The sequence below is a fragment of the Papio anubis genome, chromosome 7 (assembly GCF_008728515.1).
Source record: "Papio anubis isolate 15944 chromosome 7, Panubis1.0, whole genome shotgun sequence".
Taxonomy (NCBI): Eukaryota; Metazoa; Chordata; class Mammalia; order Primates; family Cercopithecidae; genus Papio; species Papio anubis.
Genome location: NC_044982.1, coordinates 99,690,877 through 99,703,168, shown reverse-complemented (window position 1 = coordinate 99,703,168; position 12,292 = coordinate 99,690,877). Strand labels below are relative to the sequence as shown.

Here is a 12,292-nt window from a genome sequence, read left to right as displayed (position 1 = left end):
CCAATGGTGCGATCCGCCCGCGGGGGGAGAAAGGGGACTTCTGGGTGGGCTCTCCCTGCGGAACACTGCGAACTACAGGCCAACCTCCCCCTCTCAAGGAGCAGGTGGGTTGGTCCCGAGCTAGCTGGTGGGCGGAGGTAACATTTTTATGAGTTGCTCAAGGAAAAGCAACAACCAGGTGGCCGCGTGGCCTAATGGATAAGGCGTCTGACTTCGGATCAGAAGATTGCAGGTTCGAGTCCTGCCGCGGTCGTAGGATGGTGTGATGACTAACTTTTAGTTTATTCCCCTTCAGGAACGAAGTATTGAGACGACCTGAATGTAGTTGCCGCCGATTCTCATCGCAATTCAAACATGTGTGGAACGCCAAGATCAGCGGAAATAACCACTCCAACCCACCACGCCCACAAGTCCCTGCGAGATTGCCCGCCTACCTGTCTCAGCGGAGGCACATTTCTAAAATGTGCCGGGTCTCACACCCCGTCGCAGGTGGAGGAAAGTGGAGAGGGCGGGGCATCCTATACAGAAATCTCAATTTATACTCAGTTGATGGTTTCCAAGAGTTGGGGCTCGCAGCCGCAAGCGAGGCTCTCTCCCTCGCCCAGGCCCCTGCCTCCTCGTCTCCTCGTCCTGAGCAATTCTGATGGGTAAAAACGTTGCCTTCCGTTGAACCTGAATGTGCTGGCAGATGCTAGCCTTCAGCCCACAGCGCGGCTGGACCTTGTTCCCCTCCCCGGCTGTTTCTGGTCTCCGCATCCGTCTTCTGTTGCTCCAGGTGCTTCAACAACTCGCAGCGCTCGGTGATTGGTGAACTGTGGTAAAGTGCACGCAGAATAAGGTCTACTTGATTAACCACCGCCTGAGGGTTGGGGTCTGGAGGCCCAGCTGCACAGATGAAAGGGAGGCTCGGAGACGTTTAGGACCAACCGAGATCACACAGCTGATTAGGAATAAAATTCAGGTCAAGCTGAAAGTCGGCCGCCACCGTCCAGCGTGGATCCCAAGACACCGTGAACGGACTTGAGAAATTGACCTTGGCGTTTTTCACCAGTGGGGTGCAGGGAAACAGTCCTCCGCCGGCCCTGCGGGCTGATGCCGCCCCTCACCTGCTCCCGCCACCTGGAGAGGTAGAGAGAAGCCCCGAGCCAAGCAGCATTGAGCTCTAGTCCCTTCTATTTAAATATGAAATATTTTGCATACACTTTTCTAGATGTACTTAATATACACAGTGTTTTAATGTTTGTGGTTTTTTGTTTTGCCAAAAAAAAAAAAACCACAATCAGAAATTCATCTCTTTTTTTTTTTCACATAACGGTTGACTTTTACAAAATACTGGAAGGAGAGGCTCTCAGCTTAAATAAGGGAGTCCCTGAACGGGGAAAACATTTTCATCTTGTTTCTTCTAACCGCCTACTGATACTTGGCATTTCCTCCAATTATGAGCACAGGCTGTCAGCCACCGTGGTATTAACAGTGCCTGTGACTTTGTCCCCTCTAGCGACCACAGATATTTTCATAACGCATTACAGGTGCTGCAGGTTTTTCAAAATTTGTTTGCACTCATCTGTACTTCAAAATAACGGTGGTTACTAGACTGCCGCTAGATCCTGTTAGTTAATAAGTTTACCTATTTGTCCTGATATTTCAATACCTTTGATGTTCTTTGTAATCCTGCATGTTTTATGTGCTTAAAAACACTATTCTTCCATATAACCAAAGACTGCCTGTACCCCAAAAACTATTGAGATAAAAATTAATAAAACATATTTCACAGAAAAAAATTAAAAACAGAAAACACTATTCTAGGCCAGGCACAGTGGCTCACGCCTGTAATCCCAACACTTTGGGAGGCTGAGGTGGATGGATTGCCTGAGCTCAAGAGTTCGAGACCAGCCTGGCCAACATGGCGAAACCCCGTCTCTACCAAAAAAATACAAAACTTAGCCCAGTGTGGTGGCACACGCCTGTAATCCCAGCTACTCAGGAGGTTGAGGGAGGAGAACCGCTTGAACCCAGGAGGCGAAGTCTGCGGTCAGCCAAGATTGCACCACTGCACTCCGGTCTTGGCAACAGAGTGAGATTCCATCCCCCTGCCCCACCCAAGAAAAACAACAAAACAAAACAAAATAAAAAACACTATTCTAAGAAGGTGTCTATGACACAAAAAAAGCTAAGAACCCCTGGCCCAACTGTCCACAGGGGCTGCTGTTACCAGTCCTGATTGACCTCCACTGAGATTCAGTCTCAGGAGATGTCCATCAAGATGCCTGCTCCTCACATAGACTACTTCAGGCTAGCCTAGTGCCCTGGCCCTGGAATTAGAATCTTCAACAAGGACAAAAATGTTTAATACTGATTCCTGCTGAGGGAGGGTACCTGAAGGCCTGCACCCTTCCTGCCAAGTTACACCGTTTCCAGTCCTTTCTGAGACCAGCTCCTCCACTTCCCCTGCCTCCTTTTCTAGGAGCTCCCCCACATCCTTCTAGAAAAGTCTGTCCCTGATAGTAGTTCCTGAGAAACAGTTACATTTTCCCACAATTCCCTGGACCTCTCCCCCCACAGAGCAAAAGGCAAAGTTCATCAGGACCCCTGTTCTCATCACAACATTCTGTACTTTTTTTCTTCTTCTTCAGAGACAGGGTCTCACTCTGTGAGTGCAGAGGCGCGATCTCAGCTCACTGCAGCCTCCACCTCCCAGGTTCAAGCGATTCTCGTGCCTCAGCCTCTGGAGTAGCTGAGATTACAGGTGTGCACCACCATGTGGATCTAATTTTTTGTATTTTTTAGTAGAGACGGGGTTTCACCATTTTAGCCAGGGTGGTCTCGATCTGCTGACCTCGTGATCCGCCCGTCACGGCCTCCTAAAGTGCTAGGATTACAGGCTTGAGCCACCGTGCCCAGCCCAATTTTTGTATTTTTAGTAGAGACTGGTTTCACCATGTTGGCCAGGTTGGTCTGAAACTCCTAGCCTCAAGGGATCCGGCCACCTCGGCCTCCCAGAATTTTGAGTTTACGGGCTTGAGTCACTGCACTGGGCCAGAACACCCTGTACTTTCAAAGCATGTACCTCAGTTGTAACTAATGATGATTTTTTAAAAATCTCTCCCTTCCACTGCTGTAAATGCCCATAGGGACTGACCTTATGTCTTATTTTGAGCTCAATTCCAGGCCCTGCCTGGAGCTTGGTAATAATCAGCACTTCCTAGCTTCCAGGTGCTGTTCCAAGGGCTCACATATGTCACCTAAGTGAATCCTCACATCAACCGTTGGATAGAGGTACTGTTATTATCCCCTTTCACCCATGGGGAAACTGAGGCACAGAGAGGCAAAGAAGCTTGCCTAAAGTCCTATAACTGGTCATTGGTAGAGCTGGGATTTGAATTCATGGGAACCAGGATCTCAGCAACTACACTACACGGCAAATACTGGTTTATGATGCTAGCGGAGGATCCCTACTGCACGGTTGTGTGCCAGGCGCTGCAGGCGATGCACGTGCAGACTGGTGCGGCCTCCTACATCATCACTGCTGCTGGCTAACTAAGTAAGGGGCCCTCAGGTGACAGCCTGCTCCTCCAGGGTCCCTCTCGTGTGCTTACTTCCTGGTGACTTTCATGGTCTTCTCTCCTGTTTGCCAAGCCCAACTCCAGCAATTTCTACCACAGGCAGAAAATATCACTGCTCTTCCTTTATCAACAGCTACCACTTCCAAATGAACCAGGCTGAACGCTTTAGAGCACCATTTTATTTGATCATTTCAACAACCCCATAAAGTAGGTGCAAAATTATTCATTTTACAGCTGAGAGAAGACAGACTCCAGTAAGAAGTGTGAAGTAAGAAATGTGAAGCATGGTGGCTGATGCCTGTAATCCCAGGACTTTGGGAGGCCAAGGCAGGAAAATAGCTTGAGGCAGGAGTTCAAGACCAACCTGGCCAACACAGCAAGACCCCCATTTCTAAAAAAGAAAAAGAATTTTTTTTTGTAACTGGCTGGGTGTGGCAGTATGTACCTGTAATCCCAGCTACTCAGGAGGCTGAGGTGGGAGGATTGCTTGAACCCAGCAGTTCCAATCTAGCCTGGGCAATATAGCAAGAACCTCATCTCCAAAAAAAAATAATAAATAATAAATAAATAAAACGTATAAAAAGAAAAAAATGAGAATGTGGCCTTGTGACCTATGTGTGAAATTCAGGATGATAGCCATAGACTGTTTTCAAAACATGATTCTTATTTCAGGGGGAATAATTGGTTCCATCAACTCTACACAGTTTACGAACAGGTCAAAAAGAAATTGATTGAAACGCAAATAATTTCTTGAAGATTGGGAAGCTTCCTGATGGGAATAAACTGTGCCCTGTCATCCGTATGTCTGGCACGCAGAGACAGACGTCTGTCGCTCTTGTCCCTACCCCAATTTGTCCCTCCTTAGCTCCTGACCAAGGCTCCTGGCACAGGGAGTTAGGGACAAGGCTTATTAACTAAGCTGAGCCAATCAGGACCCACAGCATTGCCTTCATATCATCAAATATCCAGTCAATGTTGAAATTGCCAATGGCAAGAGCATCTTTTGCTCTGGCTAGTTTGGGCTGGATTTTCTGTCACTTGTGATGGAAAGAGCTCTCACTGATTGAGTGCTTATTACATATTTGCTAAACAAATGAATGAACTTTTTGAAAAAAGTCTTCATCTAAATTTCACAGAAGTAAGTTTCACTGAGATGAGACTAGCTAGGCTATAAGTGAGATTCTTAGATTTGCAAAATGCTTTGTAGTTTGTTGTTTGCAACTACTTATAATATTACCTTCGCTCCACAACAATCTATGATACGGGAGGTATCTATGATACAGGTAAGTATTTTCAAAGGAAATGTGGTGTATTTCTGCCCTAAATTGAAAACTGCTGTCACTTACCATACATACAATTTAAATATAGACAACTATATATAACTACACAATATATAATTTATTTATTAAAATATATAATATACATTTGATATATCATTTAGTTTAATGTGTTAAAAAAAAAAATAACAAGCACCAGTAAGAAAGTCAACCAGCTTACAAAAGTCATACCTGAATGTAAGTTCCTTGATCAGAAGAATGAAACTTTTTGAGCAATGTGCAATAAGGTGATACTCCATTAATGTCTCATAGTTTAAGACAAAGATGAGATTCTATGTCAATAAGACAATTTAATTTTGAAAATGTTGATGTTAACCTCAAGAATCTCAGTCTACATGTGTATGCCACCAGAAAAGGCAAAAAAATTAAACTGCCATTTCTGATATATTTTTGCACACTTACACATACTAAACAAATATTGATTTCGAGTAGTAACGTTTCTATACATTACTAAAAAAAAGTTCCAATAGGAGTGGACACTGGGCCAGGCACGGTGGCTCAAACCTGTAATCCTAGCACTTTGGGAAGCCAAGGCGGGCAGATTGCCTGAGCTCAGGAGTTTGAGACCAGCCTGGGCAGCATAGTGAAACCCCGTCTCTACTAAAAATACAAAAAAATTAGCGGGCATGGAGCACACACCTGTAGTCCCAGCTACTCGGGAGGCTGAGGCATGAGAATTGCTTGAACCCAGGAAGTAGAGGTTGGAGGCGGAGGTTGCAATAAGCCAAGATTGCACCACTGCACTCCAGCCTGGGTGACAGAGTGAGACTGTGTCTCCAAAACTAAAAAAAAAAAAAAAAAAAAAGAGTGGACACTAGAAGTCTGGGCTTGGTGGCTCACACCTGTAATCCCAGCACTTTGGGAAGCCGTGGCAGGAGGATCGCTTGAGGCGAGGAGTTTGAGTCCAGCCTGGGCAACATAGTGAGATCCCATCTCTACTAAAAACAAATTTTTAAAATAATGGTTTAAAAATTAAAAAGAGTGGACACTTGAATAGAAGGATCCATTCTGGAAGCATGTCATCAGGGCAGTGTGTCCTTCAGAGAGAAGGGCAGAATCTTCAGTTTCTGAATGACTGAAACATCCATGGGTTCTGAGTCCTGGTCAGGGTCCTGTGGCCTGTTTCACCAGCTGCAAAATTGTACATTCCACCTCCTGACCTATTAGATCCCAGTCAGGTCCAGGCCAGCACAGCATTGCCCGCTGAGGGCAGCCTTGGCTTATAGCCTTGACCTACAACCTACTGCCTGGGGCCTGGTGCAGATGGTAGATGGGTTTTTTGCAATTTGTTTATCACAGGAGCTTTTCAGCTCAAAATATTAGCTGAGTGTAAAAGGGGTGAAGATAAATGTGTATTTCTTTCTCGCAGTGTATTTCCTTCTTTTGAGGAGTACATTGGGCTGAACTCTTGGGGTCAAGAACTTTTGTTCTTGGTGGTGTTCTCCTGTTGAAAGGGGAAACAACACCCCATCCTATCCCAGGAACGACAAGTGTTTAAGTTATCCAAGCAATGCAGGAAAACAAGAGCAAGACTCCGTGAGCAGGTACTCACATGTCAGGGAACATCATCTCCCGCATCCTGTATCTGGAAGCAAATAGCCACGTTGCTTTTTCATTTAATTGTCAGGGCTTGGAGGAAAGATTCTGTATTTTTTTTCTTCAGGGAAAATGATGGACATGCTTGGTCGTTGCATAGTGTCATTCAGTTTGGATTGGTCTGTATTTATTTATTTACTGCCCACTGTGTTCCAGAAAGACTTTGAGGTGGCAGAGGTTAGTTGTGATCACATAATCATTGCTATCTGAGCATAAAGAGGGAAGCAGCTCAAACTACCTGGTGGCGTCCTGCCAGGAGGTATAGCAGGGCCTGCCACTCCCACAGGCCCACCGCCCAGGAATCTGGTCATGCTCCCCGGCCATAGCAGGCTGGACACAGGCAGGTGCCTGAGCAAGGTAGGTATGCGTCGGCCAGGCTTGAGGGAGACCAAACGTCCATGAGGAGGCTCGGCCAATAGAGCTGATCCAAAGCAGATGGTAACAAAGCATCCCAGTTATATCACCTTCTTTAGGGAATTGTGAGAAGGGACCCTGGCCATTCTCATCTGAGAGGATAGGATGCCCAGGGTCACCGGAGCTAGTGCTGCAGCATGTGGTGATGAGGAGGCTGGCAGAACATCCCGGCCGTGGAAGCTCAGGCGGTTCTCCCCACAGTACTTGGAGCACTAGAGTGATGCCAAGTCAGCAGTCCCAGGAGTGGCTGGGATGGTAGCCAGGGTCATTGCTTTACTAGAGGGCCAGTTCTGTGGCATTCTGGAAGTCATTTTGGAGACCCCACTGAGAACCCACTGTCTGGCCCTTCCAAAGTTTTGTAAGCACCTAATCTTCTGTACTACATCTCTTTCTCATTAAAATATCTGGAAAGGCCTGTGTTTCCTGCAGGTGAACGCTGACTGGTTCCAGTGCCCTCCTCTGGGCTCCCACTGCACCTTGTGCATGGATTGCAGGGACTAAGATTGTTTAACATCTCCCCCATCAAAGTGGGAGCTCCCTGAGGGCAGGGATTCTGCCTAGATTCTCTTACATCCCCAGCACCTAGCACAGGGCCTGCACTAGGAGGTGCCCAATCAGTATGTGCTAAATGAACCACCCCAGTGAGAATAAATTTCTTTTTCGCCTCTGTACCCATTGTATCGTTCAGAGTTCAGATCAAGAACTAGGAAACAGACTGAGTTTTTTATTTTTTATTTATTTATTTTTATTTTTTTGAGACAGAGTCTCGCCCTTTTGCCCAGGCTAAAGTGCAGTGGTGCAATCTCAGCTCACTGCAACCTCCGCCTCCCCGGTTCAAACGATTCTCCTACCTCAGCCTCCCCAGTAGCTGGGATTACAGGCATGTGCGACCATCACATCTGGCTAATTTTTGTATTTTTAGTAGAGACAGGGTTTCACCATGTTGGCCAGGCTAGTGTCAAACTCCTGACCTCAGGTGATCCACCTGCCTTGGCCTCCCAAAGTGCTGGGATTACAGGCGTGAGCCACAGCGCCCAGCTGCTTTTGCTTTTTTTAAAGACAGAGCCTCTCTCTGTCACCCAGGCTGGAGTGCAGCAGTGCCTCCCAAGCAGCTGGGACTACAGGTGTGCATCGCCGTGCCCAGATAAATTATTTTATTTCATTTTTTTAGAGATGGGAGTCTTGCTATGTTGTTCAGGCTGATCTCGAACTCCTGGCCACAAGTGATCCTGCTGCCTCAGCCTCCTAAGCAGCTAGGATTACAAGCATGAGCCACTGCCCCCGGCTCATTCTGGTTATTTCAAGCAAGAAGAGGTGTAATGCAGGGCTTGACCTACATGAATCAAGACAATTAGAAGTGCCGGAGGGGTGGACATCAGAGAGTGACTTGCTTTAAGGTTACACCATCGCAGCTGTGATCTAGATCCAAAATCTGAGGGAAAGAAGGCCACTGTTGCTACGGCTACCACTGTTGCTGCCACCACACATGAAGCCGGTGACTGGAGAGTGCCACCTGGAGTCCTCATGATCCACCCGCCTAGGCCTCCCAAAGTGCTGAGATTACGGGTGTGAGCCACTGCACCCGGCCTGGTTACCCCTTTTTTAAAAAAATAATAATCATCATCATCTTTTAATGTATTTTCCTTGCTAAAAATAGAGATAAAGTCTCACTATGTTGCCCAGGCTGGTCCCAAACTCCTGAGCTCAAGTGATTCTCCTGCCTCAGCCTCCCAAAGTGCTGGGATTACATGTGTGAGCCACTGCGCCCAGCCCTAGATACCCTTGGAAAACTGTCTGCAAACCACTGTCAACCTCTGACTCTGCTCCCAGGAGTCGAGAGGCTACAGGCAAGAGGGGCTGAACGCCAGTAGCTGGGGCCTAAATTGCCTCAGCTCAGGGACCAGCAGCATCTTGCAAAGCAGAGGGCCTGGGATGGCGGTAGATAGACCTGGCCCAGGCAGATAGAGGAGCTCTGGAGACCCTGCTGATGGAGCCTGTTGGCTTCACCTGTCCACATTGTGTGACCTTGAGTAACTTACAAGGGAGCTTGCTGCGCCTCGGCATCCTCGTCTCTAAAATGGGAAGGTGATAGCCTCATAGGGAGCTTGTGAGGTTTTGCTGCAGTGACACATGCAGATTCCCTCCTCAGCAGAGGTTTTGGTTTTGTGCCTGTTTCCTTGCCCCTCCCTGAGCTGGCCAGCCCAGCAGCAGCTCCGGTAATGGCAGGAGAGAGCCAGAGGAGGCAGCCACATGCCTTTCATTCATTTGGCTCCACATCCTAAATGCTGTGTCCCAAGACTGAGCCAGGCTGCCTGACACTGAAGCGGGAGGTACATGTTGAGGTCCCTCTACCCCAGAGCTGAGACAGCCACAGCCAGCTCAGATCCCAGCTCAACCCAGCACATGGGGCTAAGGGCTCCCCATTGCCAAAGCCCACAGGCCCCCCCCACAGACCAGCCTGTCCGGTCCCCTTATTTTACAGAGGGGAAGACAGATCACTTAGGATTCTGTTGGCTACCAGCACCAGAAGCCTAATTAAAATCAATTTTTGGCAGACAAAAGGGGAACTTATTAGCATATACAGCCAAACTGCAGAAAGGGACGGGACAAAAAGAGCCTGATGTCATTGGGGTCTTGTCCAGCTCTCGTTCCTTCTTTCTGCAGATTAGACCAGCTTCCTCCATGCCACAGGCTATGGCAGCTCTCACCTTGCATCTGCCCGGCTTTGAGACCTGACCCTCTCTTCTAGCCAGTTTACAAAATTCCAGGCCAAGACTCTGATGGGTCTTGTTTGGGTCACCTGCCACCATAAGACCAGTCCCTGGGGCCTGGGTGAGGACCGTAGTTCTTTTGGGACCACCTGTGGGAGACAAGCATGTGTGTGTTTTGGGGAGGGGGGAGTAACACAGATGTGGCTTCCAGAGGAATCAGAGTAACTCAAACACCCCCCAACACTCACTCCCACCCCTACCCCGAAAGTGTGTCAAGCATGGAAGTGGATACTTGGAGAGGGAAAAAATGACTGTTCTCTTTTCTTTTTTTTCTTATAATTTTTTAAGAGATAGGGTCTCACTCTGAAAATGTGGGATTACAGGTGTGAACTACTAGGCTCAACCAATCTTTTCTTTATACACTTCTGCATTGTTTGTTTTGTGATCAAAGGCATGTGCCATTTTTATAATTTTTTTCAAGTTTTGTACAAGGACAAAGAAAGCAGGAATGACTGCATGCCTTGGGCCTTTCTCTTGGCAGCACCAGCCTGTGGATACAGCTGGAATTACTTTGACAATAGTGATCCTCACCCCTGGCCTCCTGCCAGTGACCCCAGCCTTCAGCCCCAGATGATCCTCAGAGCCTCTGGCAACATCTCACATGGATTCAGAGACAAGGTGCACAGTTTGTTGGCCCACCAAGGCCTGTCTGAGTGCCAGCAGATCCCCAGAATGCACCTGAGGACCCTGATCCTCCAGTGAGCAGACAGAAAACAGTCATTCTTGAGACCATGGAGTATTTCGAAGGGTGGACAGAGTGAGTGACTAAAAGTTGCCTTTGAATCCTGGCTCTACCACTTCTTAGTACTGTGTGACCTCAGTGAACTACTTACCCTCTCTTGGCCTCAGTTTCTTCATCTATAATATGGGGACATCCGTGGTACCTATGCATCAAATTTAATGCAAACTGTCTGGCAAATACCTGGCCCTTTATAAAGACCTTATAAAGGTTAGCAATTATTATTACTGTTATCACAGACTTTATAAAATTTCAGAAAGTTTTCAAAGCTAACATGAAAATAGCCTTCTGGGCCAGGTGCAGTGGTTCACACCTGTAATCCCAGCACTTTGGGAGGCCAAGGCGGGTAGATCACTTGAGGTCAGGAGTTCAAGACAAGCCTGACCAACACAGTGAAACCCCATCTCTACTACAAAAATTAGCTGGGCATGGTGGTGGGTGCCTGTAATCCCAGTTACTCGGGAGGCTAAGGCAGGAGAATTGCCTGAACCCCAGAGGTGGAGGTTGCAGTGAGCTGAGATCGTGCCACTGCACTCAAGCCTGGGCGACAGAGTGAGACTCCATCTCAAAAAAAAAAAAAAAAAAAAAATAGTCTTCTGGTGGTAACCCTCTCCATTCAGTAGGACAGCCTGGACTGCTTGATTCTCACTTAGACCCAAGCTGGCCCTCACCACCATCCATCCCCCAACCCACATGGATAAACAAAGAGAAGAGAACTCAAACCTTCCATAAGCCCATCACCCAGAGATAATCACTGCTAACATTTTGGTGAGGGCACTTCGTGATGTTACTATATTTGTAATTCTCAGCATGTACCGTGCACCCACAAACCTGTTTTTCTCACCTGCACCGTGATATGATTATTTTTCTGTGGCATTGCATGACCCCTTAACTGATAATGTTTGTGGGGACGTTGAGCCTGGACATTGAGGCTGTTTTCCATTTATTTCTTGCTGCACATCGCCTCCCTCACCCCAGATGGTTTCTGCAGATCCATGTGCTCTAAGGTGATGACTAACCCGTTAGCAGGGCTGGCAGCCGCCTCTGTGACACAGAAGGGTGGCATCACTGAGTTTCGATTTAGCTGAGACAGAACACCCACAGATGCCACCTGCACAGGCTGCCGGGAACATGGCTCTGATTTACACCACAAAATCCCTCCTGATCTGGAACTATCCTGTCTCCAGAAGAAAGCTTTTGGACAGATGGAAACTGACCTTTGGAGAGACGGACGTTCTGACCCACTCTAGATTGGAATGAGATGATGCCCATCCCTGACCTGGCTGGCCTCGAAGTGGGGACAGCGCAGGATAAATGTGGCAGGACAGACCCTCCCTCCCCAGCCAGGCTGAAATCAGGGCTGAGTCAGCCTGGTGCAGCCTGTCTTTCAAAGGTAAAGGGGGGACTTCATGGCTAAAAGGAGCTGATGACAGGTTCCTGAATGTGTGGGACCTGGGCACAGGGGAGTGTGTGGTCAGAACATGACAGCAGGTCCCTCGGGGAGAGAGGGATCAAAATGGGCTTTCAGAAATGATGGTGGTGGGGACTTCAGCCAGGGGGCCAGGAGAGTCCCGGTGATCCAATGACCCAATGGCCCAATGGCAGCTAAGGCCTGTGAGCCTGGAACACACGCTTGGGGAAATGGATGGAGGTGGTCTTTGCATTGTAACAATTTCTGTGCTCCTGAACCCACACTGGCCCCAGCAGGCTGCAGTTCAGCCAAGGTGGGACATGGGGTTGGGATGGTGCCCATATCTTATGGGCTAAAGTGTGTCCCCCCACTTCAATTTGTGTGTTACAGTTGTTACCTCCAGAGTTAGTACCTCAGAACACGACTGTATTTGGAGATAGGGTCTTTACGAAGTAATTAAG

General features: G+C 47.8%; 1 non-coding gene across 1 annotated transcript; it reads left to right on the top strand.

Annotated features, from left to right (window-relative positions):
• Positions 1–180: 180 nt before the first annotated feature.
• On the top strand, positions 181–253 carry TRNAR-UCG. Its single transcript has one exon. It is a non-coding gene; the product is annotated as a tRNA-Arg (tRNA).
• Positions 254–12,292: the final 12,039 nt, after the last annotated feature.